General features: G+C 42.6%; 1 protein-coding gene across 5 annotated transcripts in view; it reads left to right on the top strand.

Annotated features, from left to right (window-relative positions):
• The first annotated feature begins 3,861 nt into the window (after window positions 1-3,861).
• Window positions 3,862-14,884, top strand: part of LOC106570545 (collagen alpha-1(XVI) chain) — a 167,111-nt gene continuing 156,088 nt past the window's right edge. For all 5 annotated transcript variants that reach the window (XM_045694919.1, XM_045694921.1, XM_045694920.1 and 2 more), the window contains exon 1: window positions 3,862-4,181. The gene's annotated coding sequence lies outside the window, so the exon portion shown is untranslated. The remainder of the gene's footprint in view (window positions 4,182-14,884) is intronic.

Genomic DNA, 14,884 nt, shown 5'->3' with positions numbered 1-14,884 from the left:
ATGGCTGGGTCTCAATAGAATCTGTTCTCTGGACCGCTCTATGGCTGGGTCTCAATAAAATCTGTTCTCTGGACCGCTGTATGGCTGGGTCTCAATAGAATCCGTTCTCTGGACCGCTGTATGGCTGGGTCTCAATAGATTCTGTTCTCTCGACCGCTGTATGGCTGGGTCTCAATAGAATCTGTTCTCTGGACCGCTGTATGGCTGGCTTTCAATAGATTCTGTTCTCTCGACCGCTGTATGGCTGGGTCTCAATAGAATCTGTTCTCTGTACCGCTGTATGGCTGGGTCTCAATAGAATCTGTTCTCTGGACCGCTGTATGGCTGGGTCTCAATAGAATCTGTTCTCTGGACCGCTGTATGGCTGGGTCTCAATACAATCTGTTCTCTGGACCGCTGTATGGCTGGGTCTCAATAGAATCTGTTCTCTGGACCGCTGTATGGCTGGGTCTCAATAGAATCTGTTCTCTGGACCGCTGTATGGCTGGGTCTCAATAGAATCTGTTCCCTGGACCACTGTGTGGCTGGATCTCATTAGAATCTGTTCTCTGGACCGTTGTGTGGCTGAGTGTGGCTATTCCCTCCCTCTTTCCGACCCTCCCTTCCTTCTTCTGTCTGCCTTCCTATTTGTCTTTCTGCCTCTTTATCCCTGCCTCTGAACTGAGATGAACTCTATGACTCTGTTTGTGTTTGTGTGTCTATTTGTGTGTGTGTGTGTGTTTGAGAGGATCTATAAAAGGGCTTCTCTCTACCAATGACTCTAGCAGCTGTCCTGCGAGCCCCACTATGGGACGTGACCTTTGAACTTCAACCCTACCTGGAAATGACCTCAGTTGACCCCTGGAGATGATTTCCTCAGGGACAGGAGCCTGGAGGTCACATTGATGCTGTCTGTGGTTCATCTGGTAGGTGTGTGTGTGTGTGTGTGTGTGTGTGTGTGTGTGTGTGTGTGTGTGTGTGTGTGTGTGTGTGTGTGTGTGTGTGTGTGTGTGTGTGTGTGTGTGTGTTAGTCTGGCGGATAGGTGAAATAATTGTTCCATTTTATGATACAGTAATACTAAACTCAGCAAAAAAAGAAATGTCCCTTTTTCAGGACCATGTCTTTCAAATAACTTCACAGATCTTCATTGTAAAGGGTTTAAACACTGTTTCCCATGCTTGTTCAATGAACCATAAACAATTAATGAACATGCACCTGTGGAACGGTCGTTAAGACACTAACAGCTTAGTGTCTTAACGTAGGCAATTATTAACATCACAGTTATGAAATCTTAGGACACTAAAGAGGCCTTTCTACTGACCTGCAGATTTAATCCATTACCTCCCTAGCAGTCATTGCCATATATGACCACTGAAACATAGGCCAAAAAACCCAAGATACAATAGGTAACTGGTTGAATAGAGGTCACCAGAGGTACTCTGCAAACAGACGACAAAGACAGTGCCAAAGTTCACTTATTTACTAAGTACTGTTGGTTGGACATTGGTTGGTAAAGTTGGATTTGTGTGTGGTTCTGCAACAAAAGAGAGACATTACAAGCAGGTGGTATAACATACAAGGTAAAAGTGATAAGGATGAATCTATTAAACCAATATATCTCTAAGGAATATAAGGAAATTACATGACATCTTAATGTTATGACTTAACTAGAATATACACGGTAAATAGGAAACAAACGTCCTCTTAACTTGGACGCACAAAACTGGAATGAATGGGAGTCCCATAGGGCGGTGCACAATTGGCCCAGCGTCTCCGGTGTAGGCCGTCATTCTAAATAAGAATTTATTCTTAACTGACTTGCCTAGTGAAATGAAAGTTAAATTGAGAGAGAGAGAGAGTCAACAGGTGAAATCAAGTTTATCTCAGTAGTATACTCCTCCACTAGGGGGGCTTTGTACAGCCGCCCACCAGCTCTGTGACAGATGCACTGTCTTAGACCACTGCGCCACTCGGGAGCCCAGCCTCAATGATACACACGTGTTTTGGACACGATTCACACGCCCATATTGCAATAAATAATTGGTACATACAGCCCAATGATGGCTTAAAATCTTTAAGTGTGGGTCTAGAAAACACAATAAAATGGCCCAAAGATGCCATATATTCTTATCCTTTAAAATGTTTGTTAAAAAGTGATAAAAACTCGTGCCAAAAAAACTAGCCAAAACTTACTGTTTTGGCTAGTTCCAATAGTTTACATGTAAACACTCCAAAAAGTATATGGGTGTTCCCTGAAATGTATTGATTGCAAGGATACAGTACAGTATAATATGATATTCTGTTTTGTGTTAATTTTAAGAAATGTGACAGGAAACCTGCCCTTTAGGATCAATCCCATAGGAAGGCATTTATGTCCAGCAGAGAGACAGGCAACTCATTATGATGAGACCTTTTAGTCTTTACACAAAGTGAGTCAACTACTACATAAAGATGTCTATCTGTAATGCCTTTGCAGATTTAATAACTGATTTTACTCTAAAAGACCTGCTTTCCAAAATGTCTGCCAACCAGCTACAATGGTTCTAATTGGACAGGATTCACATGGTCATATCGCCATAAATAATTGGTACTGCCCAATGAGGTGTTATATCTGTGGATTAGACTGATGTATATAACATGTAGCAAAACAGTGTTTGCATAATAAGGAATGCTAGCAGTAGGATCTTGTCCCATACAGTCCATTCAAAAAGTCTGAATTCTATTGGAATGGCTTCATGTCCATGGTTACATGTTCAACATTATATGTACAAGGAAGTAAGCACAGGGAAGGTTTCTTGTCAGCTTTCTTGAAATTGACTAAATATATCATATTTTATATCATTCGAATTAGTAGACTTTAAGGAACAACCATTTGACAGTTTTAAGTGTTTAAATGTGAAATACTGAAAATAAGGACGAAAGCATCTTCAACAATCAGTCCATTTTGTAGATTTGTGGGCACTTTTTCACCACTTTTCAACAAAATATTTAAATGATACATATGATTGGCATACTTGGGCCATTTTATTGTGTTCTCCAGACCCCCTCAAACATTGTAAGCCTTTATTGTGCTGTACTGTATGTAACAATTATTTATGGGAATATGGCCAAGCCCTCAATGCCACGGTAATTTAAGCCTCTGAAACGAAAATGGCGACAGTCACTTGGTTTATTCTTGATTATGATATATTGTCTATATGGACCTACGGAGCTGGTTGATGGTAAAGGGACGTTAAATTGATTGCTGGTGATAAATCCAGTGAAGGTTGCTGCTGGACTCATCTGTCAATCATGCAAATGATCTACTTGAATAATAGCGATGAGGATATTTATCACGTTTTAATTACAACAATAACATAACAGCCTACAGTGCAAATATCGGTATGTTTTGCAAATAACATTACAAACACTGTACATAAATTGAGCTTAAAAACAGTGTTTCTATAATATTATTTTGAGTGAAGCTAGAGAGAGTAGCTTTACCTATAGCAATGTTATCGCCTCAGGATGCGGTTTATAATGTCACCGACAGTCGACCCCGGCAGGCAGAACGTGAGCAACTTACCTGTGCGAGACGGAGAGGGAAGGAGGGGATGAAAAGAAGTAGGTAGGTGAGGGGGAGGGAGAGAGGGGGAGGGAGGGAGGGAGAGACGGGGAGGGAGGGAGGGAGAGAGGGGGAGGGAGGGAGAGAGGGAGAGAGGGGGGAGGGAGGGAGAGAGGGAGAGAGGGGGAGGGAGGGAGAGAGGGAGAGAGGGGGAGGGAGGGAGGGAGGGAGAGAGGGGGAGGGAGGGAGGGAGAGAGGGGGAGGGAGAGAGAGATGGGGAAGGAGGGAGAGAGGGGAGGGAGGGAGAGAGGGGCTCGCCAGAGGCTCATTTTCCAACCGTGGACCAGGTGATGTCACTACACGTTCGAACTGGAGGATGTCCCAGAGAAAGTGAAAAAAGACAGAGAGAGAAAATCAACTTTTTCGAACAACTGCCAGCAAAAAGAGGGGAGGGGAAAGAAGTTGGACATGATCACTCTGGCAGTAACGTTTTCTTCCCCCCCTGGTAAGAAGGTTCCAGCAGAAAAAGCCTGAGGGGAAGAAAAACGGTGTGGATTACAAACCGGACAGCAGCAAAAGGATTTTATCCACCTCAGCACGAATATACCGTACATGTTGGATTAATGTGGTCGTAACTGCGGGGATCTATCAATAGCTGTAAGTATGGATAACACTTTTTATCGATTCCATTCGCGCTAAAGCAAGTAATTTCTGTCAGTAGCGCACTTCTCACCCAAGCTACACTATTTAATGATAGGTCTGCAATGCAAGTGGTGCATTTCACTTTAGATAGTTTGCCAACTGTTTATGTTGTTTGATGAGTTGAATTGGGCTATGGGGCTGTAGGTAATAGAATAGCAACATCTACTTGCAAACACAGTACTCCGAGGTGTTTATCAACCAATCAATTGATTAGGCCTACCTAATGTGCGCATTGTAGCCTACAACTTAAATGGCTGATTTTGTAACGAAGAACTTGCTGAGGGCAATTACACGCAATTTAACATCTTATGACTGAAGTGGTAAACCAAGTGGCAATCTTTGGTAGTTTTCCAAAAGAAGTGGAGCCTGATGATGATCGCGGTATAATAGACGATTACCATTGTCGCAGATCTAGGATCAGCTCTATGTTCAATATATCGTAGCCTTACAATATGAGTGAGGAAATCAGGGAAAAACAGAACTGACTTTAGATCAGTTTCTACCTGCAACTTCATCCGCGGATAGATTTGGTGAAGAAGTGAATGAGTGTGTAACTTTAGTTTCATGTGGCTGCCTTTGCCCAATGGAGACGAAATATCTGCATTCAAAGAAGTGGGGTTTTCGAACTGCAAACTTTTATGTAGGCCTAATGTGATAGGTCTACTACGTTCACCAATCGCCTATGGGAAGCCAATTCTCCGCCGCTCAACCTACCAACCAAAGCGCCGAGCAACTCTTCACGGCGATGGAATGGAATAGATTTCTGTCATGGATTTCTATAATGCCCACTATGAGTTATTTCCACTGCGTTGGAGCACCGATTATCTGGATGTTTGCCAGACTTAACTCACTTTGGAAGCTTTCCAGGTGTCACCATTGAGAGATAAGTGTGGAAATACTGTCGGTCGATATAGTTTTCTCATGACCCTATAATATTCCTCTCCAGCTTCAGTCGGCTGCGCTTCTTTGGTCTTTTCAAAGGGGGATGATTTAGTGTACCCTTCCCTTGAGGTTGAGCGGTGCCATGGAAAATGTTTGTAAATGTGATGTCAGCCAACCTAAACTACTACTTTTTACACACACACACACACACACACACACACACACACACACACACACACTCACACACTCACACACACACATTTAGTGCCCCCCGACAACAAAGAGGGGAAAATGACGTTTTAGAGTTCCTGCAATTCTACACATTTCGCCATGGGGCAGGCAGAAGATTGAGCAATTTTATAACTAATATCCTGCAATTCTACACATTTCGCCATGGGGCAGGCAGAAGATTGAGCAATTTTATAACTAATATCCTGCAATTCTACACATTTCGCCATGGGGCAGGCAGAAGATTGAGCAATTGTATAACTAATATCCTGCAATTCTACACATTTTGCCATAGGGTGGAGAGACATTCTTGCCGTTTTAAAGCTAATGTCCTGCAATTCAACACATTTTGGCCGGGGGCCGTAAGTAACCTCTTATGTCACTTATTCCTGGGGCCGGTCCTGGTTGAAGGCTATCACAAAGGTCTACCATCCATAGTTCTTGGAAATAGGGCCGTTCCGTCCCCCCCCCCCCCATACACCTGATCAGAAAAACAACTTTGGGCCTATAGCTTAAAGGTCCATGGTCAGGCCACATGGTCAGGTCCATGGTCAGGCCACATGGTCAGGTCCATGGTCAGGCCACATGGTCAGGTCCATGGTCAGGCCACATGGTCAGGCCACATGGTCAGGCCACATGGTCAGGCCACATGGTCAGGCCCATGGTCAGGCCACATGGTCAGGTCCATGGTCAGGCCACATGGTCAGGCCACATGGTCAGGTCACATGGTCAGGCCACATGGTCAGGTCCATGGTCAGGTCACATGGTCAGGTCACATGGTCAGGCCACATGGTCAGGCCACATGGTCAGGCCACATGGTCAGGTCCATGGTCAGGCCACATGGTCAGGCCACATGGTCAGGCCACATGGTCAGGTCCATGGTCAGGCCACATGGTCAGACCACATGGTCAGGCCATATGGTCATGCCCATGGTCAGGCCACATGGTCAGGCCACATGGTCAGGTCACATGGTCAGGTCACATGGTCAGGCCACATGGTCAGGCCACATGGTCAGGCCACATGGTCAGACCACATGGTCAGGCCACATGGTCAGGCCACATGGTCAGGCCACATGGTCAGACCACATGGTCAGGTCCATGGTCAGGCCACATGGTCAGGCCACATGGTCAGCCACATGGTCAGGAGAAGCTCCTGGCCCAAACGTTTCAGTTCGCTGCAGCTAGTGACTGGAACGAGCTGCAACAAACACTCAAACTGGAACGTTTTATCTCAATCTCTTCATTCAAAGACTCAATCATGGACACTATTACTGACAGTTGTGGCTGCTTTGCGTGATCTATTGTTGTCTCTACCTTCTTGCCCTTTGTTCTGTTGTCTGTGCCCAATAATGTTTGTACCCTGTTTTGTCCTGCTACCATGTTGTGTTGCTACCATGTTGTTGTCATGTTGTGTTGCTACAATGCTGTGTTGTCATGTGTTGCTGCCATGCTATGTCGTTGTCTTAGGTTTCTCTTTATCTAGTGTTGTGTTGTCTCTCTTGTCGTGATGTGTGTTGTGTCCTACAGTGAGGGAAAAAAGTATTTTATCCCCTGCTGATTTTGTACGTTTGCCCACTGACAAAGAAATGATCAGTCTATAATTTTAATGGTAGGTTAATTTGAACACTGAGAGACAGAATAACAACAACAAAAATCCAGAAAAACGCATGTAAAAATTTTTATAAATTGATTTGCATTTTAATGAGGGAAATAAGTATTTGACCCCCTCTCAATCAGAAAGATTTCTGGCTCCCAGGTGTCTTTTATACAGCTAACAAACTGAGATTAGGAACACACTCTTAAAGGGAGTGCTCCTAACCGCAGCTTGTTACCTGTATAAAAGACACCTGTCCACAGAAGCAATCAATCAATCAGATTCCAAACCATGGCCAAGACCAAAGAGCTCTCCAAGGATGTCAGGGACAAGATTGTAGACCTATACAAGGCTGGAATGCGCTACAAGACCATCGCCAAGCAGCTTGGTGTGTCACGGCTTTCTTCGTCGGAGGACGATATAGCGAAATCGTCGTCTGAAAAGGTGGACCAATATGCAGCAGAGTTGGTGTTCATTTTCTTAAATTTATTAAAGAACGTTGAACACGAAAAACAAGAAAACAATAAGCACGACCAATGACAGTTTTGCAGGCTCACAAAAACACACAATGCAAAAACAATCTCCCACAAATCCCAAACACAAACACACCCTAATATATGGGACTCTCAATCAAAGGCAAAGAGAAAACACCGGCCTTCAATTGAGAGTCCCAACCCCAATTAATCAAACATAGAAACACAGACTACCTAGACTAGACATAGAATTACCTAAACATAGATCATAACCCAAAAACCCGGAAATACTAAATCAAACGCCCTTTTCCCAAAACACCACCCTGAACCACATAAAACAAATACCCTCTGCCACGTCCTGACCAAACTACAATACCAATTAACCCTTATACTGGCCAGGACGTGACATGGTGAGAAGATGACAACAGTTGGTGGGATTATTCGCAAATGGAAGAAACACAAAAGAACTGTCAATCTCCCTCGGCCTGGGGCTCCATGCAAGATCTCACCTCGTGGAGTTGCAATGATCATGAGAACGGTGAGGAATCAGCCCAGAACTACACGGGAGGATCTTGTCAATGATCTCAAGGCAGCTGGGACCATAGTCACCAAGAAAACAATTGGTAACACACTACGCCGTGAAGGACTGAAATCTTGCAGCGCTCACAAGGTCCCCCTGCTCAAGACTGCACATATACATGCCCATCTGAAGTTTGCCAATGAACATCTGAATGATTCAGAGGACAACTGGGTGAAAGTGTTGTGGTCAGATGAGACCAAAATGGAGCTCTTTGGCATCAACTCAACTCGCCGTGTTTGGAGGAGGAGGAATGCTGCCTATGACCCCAAGAACACCATCCCCACCGTCAAACATGGAGGTGGAAACATTATGCTTTGGGGGTGTTTTTCTGCTAAGGGGACAGGACAACTTCACCGCATCAGAGGGACGATGGACGGGGCCATGTACCATCAAATCTTGGGTGAGAACCTCCTTCCCTCAGCCAGGGCATTAAAAATGGGTCGTGGATGGGTATTCTAGCATGACAATGACCCAAAACACACGGCCAAGGCAACAAAGGAGTGGCTCAAGAAGAAGCACATTAAGGTCCTGGAGTGGCCTAGCCAGTCTCCATACTTTAATCCCAATCTGTGGAGGGAGCTGAAGGTTCGAGTTGCCAAACGTCAGCCTTGAAGCCTTAATGACTTGGAGAAGATCTGCAAAGAGGAGTGGGACAAAATCCCTCCTGAGATGTGTGCAAACCTGGTGGCCAACTACAAGAAATGTCTGACCTCTGTGATTGTCAACAAGGGTTTTGCCACCAAGTACTAAGTCATGTTTTGCAGAGGGGTCAAATACTTATTTCCCTCATTAAAATGCAAATCAATTAATAACATTTTTGACATGTGTTTTTGTGGATTTTTTTGTTGTTATTCTGTCTCTCACTGTTCAAATAAACCTACCATTAAAATTATAGACTGATCATTTGTTTGTCAGTGGGCAAACGTACAAAATCAGCAGGGGATCAAATACTGTTTTCCCCTCACTGTATATTTTTATTTCATAAATTTTAATTTTTAATCCCAGCCCCAATCCCCGCAGGAGGCCCATTGTAAATATGAATTTGTTCTTAACTGACTTGCCTAGTTATATAAAGATTAAATAAAAAAATATGAGCAATCAATATTCCCTAAGAGGAGTTTCAGTGATTCTCAGTGAACAAGGTTTCATTCTAAGACCCTTCCATGTTTGTGACGCTGTGAAAAAAGGCTGCACGATTGTCAAAACAATGGTTTCCAGTGTCTGTGCACTTCTACGTGCAATTTAAAATAAGACTTGTGACCTTTACAGAGCAATCATCTAACCCAACTGTTATTTGACAGAACTGATGGGAACTGGAACTGCTTTGGCTTCACGTAACGATCACTCATGAACACTTTCTGAACGCAGCCCAGTGGAGATAGAGTAACGATTTATCTCTGTCGTGCTTTGTAGCTAATTTGGTAGAGCATTTCACTTGTAACGCCAGGGTAGTGGGTTTGATTCCCGCAACCACCCATAAGTAAAATGTATGACTGTAAATCGCTATGGATAAAAGCGTCTGCTGAATGACATTATTTATTAAATGAGACAGACTTTGTATATTGTCTCCATTAGATTTGTTCAAGTCTGTGCTTAACCTGGGTCAGTCAATATATGGAGGGACTGTTGTAGCCTGAAGACAGTTACTGTCTTCATTCCTTGTCCCGTGTTGCAACAGGTCTGAAACACATGCATGCTTAGCCTATTTGTGTTTGTGTGAGTTTGGGGAAGCAGCTGTTTGTGTGTGTGTGTGTTCTTATTGCTCAGGGCTCTGACCCTACAAAATGGTTTTGAGGTTGTTTTCATAGCACAGCACCAAATGCACTCCTCAGCATCTGAGAGGGTAAAGTCCTGTGATTGGGCTGTCACTAAAGGGGGGAATTCCGACCCGAGTTAAGCGCACTTTTCTCTCTAAGCGTATTCTGACCTTGAATTTAAGCATGAGAATCGCATGCTACTCGCCCGCTGTTAGTTTGGGGGGAGATTGAATAAATGAAAGTGTGTCTACAGATACGACGTATTCTGACCTTGATTTAATTCCCTAATAATTCCACCACTTTTACGCTCGAGGAAACCATGAATAAGGTTTGGCGAACCTACCGATTCCAAGTGGAAAAAGCATCTACTTGATTTTTTCAGATAGAAATAACACCATTCTCCATGCCCTGTCATTTATAACTTGATAATAACTATTGATAAGAGCTAGGTAAATAAGTAATCCGTTTGGAGAAGGGAATTGTTCATATAAATTACACTTTTTAAAAATCTAGTTTACCTTATAATCGCTGGAGACAAATGTGAAACCAGTCATATGGCAGCAAACTGAAGCATATCAACATATCAACTTTCCAACAGTACAATTTATGAAATGCTGTGCCATTATACAGAATGGAAAGTGTACAGCCTTCTAACGTGCAGGGATTTAGGCTAATTAAATCACTATGGAGGGTTGAGCGCAGACCAAGCAGTAACAGTTTGAACCAGATGCATGGCGCAATACCTGGCTGTGTCATCACACATTTCCATGGTTAGTGCAGACAATAGATGAGGGTATATCCTACTATTGTACACTATTCTCCCTATTATAATTATGTGTACACTAATCTTCCAACATTACCATGGGTTGAAGAACTGAATGTGGCACTTTCAGAATGAATCAAAACACGGTTTGCTTTCTTTCGTGTGTAAAGGCTCTCCAAAACCAGTATTTTATGATTCATAAATACTTTCCTAAACCTAAATAATCTACAAGATTAGAGTACTTTTATATCTACCAATTGGTGCTGAAACGGAGACGATATATGCATGTATTTAGATGGCTTTCTTTTATTGGTCCCTAATATTCGGAACCCTCTTGATATATTCCAGCGAGTCTGTCTTCAAAATTCTACACTGTATTTAAAGGGATGGCTTAAGGTAAATGTACTGAAAACCCCATTGAATGAAAAGTCCACTGGAAAATATGTTGGCCAGCAAGTGGGAGGGAGGGGTTTTCAGCTGTTTAAATGAAATGTATTCAGAGCGCGCAATGTAGCCACACTTGCAGAGTGTGTTACCTGAATAAGGTATGTCTGAATACCAAATGCTGAGGCATAATGTCTGAATCAGCCCCTAAGTGAGGTGGACATAACCGAAAACCTTCTTCCAAGAGTAGCTGGAGTTAACACACAACAGATGCATAGATACACACACATATACACACACACACATATACACACACACACACACACACACACACACACACACACACACACACACACACACACACACACACATTAACCCCAAAACACACACACACACACACACACACACACACACACACACACACACACACACCCTATACAAACAGTGCAACAACATTATACAGCGCTTTTATTGATGTTATTACACAAAAATGATATTCAATATAACTCGATGTTTGTTTGACACTGACCTGTCGTTTGTGTGTGCGTGTGTGTAAAGGTTTATGTGGCGTGTTCATTACGTCCTGCAATGTTTACCATTTAAGAACCAAAAGGAAGCAAACAGAGTAAACGGAAACAAAACGGGGAGGGACCTACCTGAATTTTTCCAATAGAAACTCTTGTTTTTGTTGCAAAAAGTTTTGTTAACTGCTACTGTTGCAAAACGTTTTTGCAACAGACGAAACATTTTGTAATAGAATCTCTGCAATGAATACACAATGCTCTCCTATGTTTCCTCCACAGACAGAGAGCCAGTCCCTCCTGAACTCAGGCTGGCACAGAGCGGCAATCTACGCTAGGCTAATACGGCCTTGATCTGCTACATCCAGCTGTTAGAGCATACTCACCGCGTGGGAACGAGAGGAAGAATGAGAGAGAGAATAAGTATTGCCAGGGCTGACTGTCTATGTGTGACGAGGCCAAAGACATGCACACTGTCTATTGTTACTGTCTCTGTGTGACGAGGCCAAAGACATGCACATTGTCTATTGTTACTGTCTCTGTGTGACGAGGCCAAAGACATGCACACTGTCTGTAGTTACTGTCTCTGTGTGACGAGGCCAAAGACATGCACACTGTCTGTAGTTACTGTCTCTGTGTGACGAGGCCAAAGACATGCACACTGTCTGTAGTTACTGTCTCTGTGTGACGAGGCCAAAGACATGCACACTGTCTGTAGTTACTGTCTCTGTGTGACGAGGCCAAAGACATGCACACTGTCTGTAGTTACTGTCTCTGTGTGACGAGGCCAAAGACATGCACACTGTCTGTTGTTACTGTCTCTGTGTGACGAGGCCAAATGCATAGACAGACGGTGACTTGTACATGAGCTTGTTAATGACATGTTAATGACATTTTAATGACATGTTAATGACATGTTAATGGGGGTGCATGTGTTGCCTGTTAACATGGTCCCTTCTGATCTTCACTCTATTTGCAAGGAAAACTGAGGATTTAGGGGCCATTGAGGACCCCATACATACTTGGCCGATAGCCAACTTGAGATGTGTGCATACTTTTTCCCTTGAATTCTTAGATCTATCCAGGATAGGCTATCCCTTTGGCATCAATGTATTATGTATGCCAAGAGTTAGAGTTGGATGGATCTCAACCTAGGCCTAAACCATCAGGAGAAGATCTGCAAAGAGGAGTGGGACAAAATCCCTCCTGAGATGTGTGCAAACCTGGTGGCCAACTACAAGAACGTCTGACCTCTGTGATTGCCAACAAGGGTTTTGCCACCAAGTACTAAGTCATGTTTTGCAGAGGGGTCAAATACTTATTTCCCTCATTAAAATGCAAATCAATTTATAACATTTTTGACATGCGTTTTTGTGGATTTTTTTGTTGTTATTCTGTCTCTCACTGTTCAAATTCACCTACCATTAAAATTATAGACTGATCATTTCTTTGTCAGTGGGCAAACGTACAAAATCAGCAGGGGATCAAATACTTTTTTCCCTCACTGTATGTGATTGTGTGTGACACAGAGAACATGTCCATCAAATCAAATTTTATTTGTCACATACACATGGTTAGCAGATGTTAATGCGAGTGTAGCGAAATGCTTGTGCTTCTAGTTCCGACCATGCAGTAATATCTAACAAGTAATCTAACCTAACAATTTCACAACAACTACCTTATACACACAAGTGTAAAGGAATGAATAAGAATATGTACATAAAAATATATGAATGAGTGATGGCCGAACGGCATAGGCAAGATGCAGTAGATGGTATAGAGTACAGTATATACATATGAGATGAGTAATGTAGGGTATGTAAACATTATATAAAGTGGCATTGTTTAAAGTGTCTAGTGATACATTTATTACATACATTTTTCCATTATTAACTTCTCTGGGCAAGGTGGGACGTGACCGTCCCACACTATTCAACAGCCAGTGAAATAGCATGGCGCGAAATACAAAACAGCAAAAATATCATAATTTCAATTTCTCAAACATACGACTATTTTACACCATTTTAAAGTTACACTTCTCCCTAATGTAACCACATTGTCCGATTTCAAAAAGGCTTTACAGCGAAAGCAAAACATTAGATTATGTTAGGAGAGTACTTAGACAAAAATAACCACACAGCCATTTTCCAATCAAGGATATATGTCACAAAAACCAAAAACACAGCTAAATGAAGCACTAACCTTTGACGATCTTCATTAGATGACACTCCTAGGACATCACACAATACATGTATGTTTTGTTCGATAAAGTTCATATTTATATCCAAAAACAGCATTTTACATTGGCGCTTGATGTTCAGAAAATGTATTCCCACCAAAACCCCCGGTGAAGGACCACATCAATTTACAAAAATACTCATCATAAACGTTGACAAAATACATAACAATTATTTTAAGAATTATAGATACAGTACTCCTTTTTGCAACCGCTGTGTCAGATTTTAAAATAGCTTTTCGGCGAAAGCACATTTTTCAATAATCTGAGTACATAGCTTGCCATCAAAGCAAGCTATACAGACACCCGCCAAGTTCTGGGGTCACCTAAACTCAGAATTAGTATTATAAATATTCTCTTACCTTTGCTGATCTTCGTCAGAATGCACTCCCAGGACTGCTACTTCCACATGAAATGATGTTTTTGTTCGAAATAATCCATATTTATGTCCAAATACCTCCGTTTTGTTTGTGCGTTCAGATCACTATCCAAAGGCATAACGCGCGAGCGCAGTACCAGAGATGAAAAGTCAAAATGTTCCATTACCGTTCTTAGAAGCATGTCAAACGTTGTTTAAAATCAATCTTTATGGTATTTTTAACATAAAAATGCGCTAATATTCCAACCGGACAATAGTGTATTCATTCAAGAAGAAAAAGTAGGAACGGCGCGCTCGCGGGATCGCACATCATCAATCCCTTTGTCCCCAGGCAGTCCACTCATTGACTGAGCTCCTATTCTCTGCCTGGTTACAGGAGACTGATGAAAAAACTTTCTGAAGGCTTTTGACAGCCAATGGAAGCCTTAGGAAGTGCAACGTGACCCCACAAACACTAGTTTTGATAGGGATTAGAAAGAAGAACTACAATTCTCAGATCTCCCACTTCCTGGTTTAACTTTTCTCAGGTTTTTGCCTGCCATATGAGTTCTGTTATACTCACAGACACCATTCAAACAGTTTTAGAAACTTCAGAGTGGTTTCTATCCAAATCTACTAATAATATGCATATTCTCGTTTCTGGGACGGAGTAGTAACCAGTTTAATTTGGGTACGTTTTTCATCCAGCCGTGAAAATACTGCCCCCTTAAGAAGTTAAAGTGGCTAGAGCTGAGTCAGTATGTTGGCAGCAGCCACACAATGTTAGTGATGGCTGTTTAACAGTCTGATGGCCTTGAGATAGAAGCTGTTTTTCAGTCTCTCGGTCCCCGCTTTGATGCACCTGTACTGACCTCGCCTTCTG

The sequence above is a fragment of the Salmo salar genome, chromosome ssa14, assembly GCF_905237065.1.
Source record: "Salmo salar chromosome ssa14, Ssal_v3.1, whole genome shotgun sequence".
NCBI lineage: Eukaryota > Metazoa > Chordata > Actinopteri > Salmoniformes > Salmonidae > Salmo > Salmo salar.
This window is presented reverse-complemented; position numbering and strand designations above follow the sequence as displayed.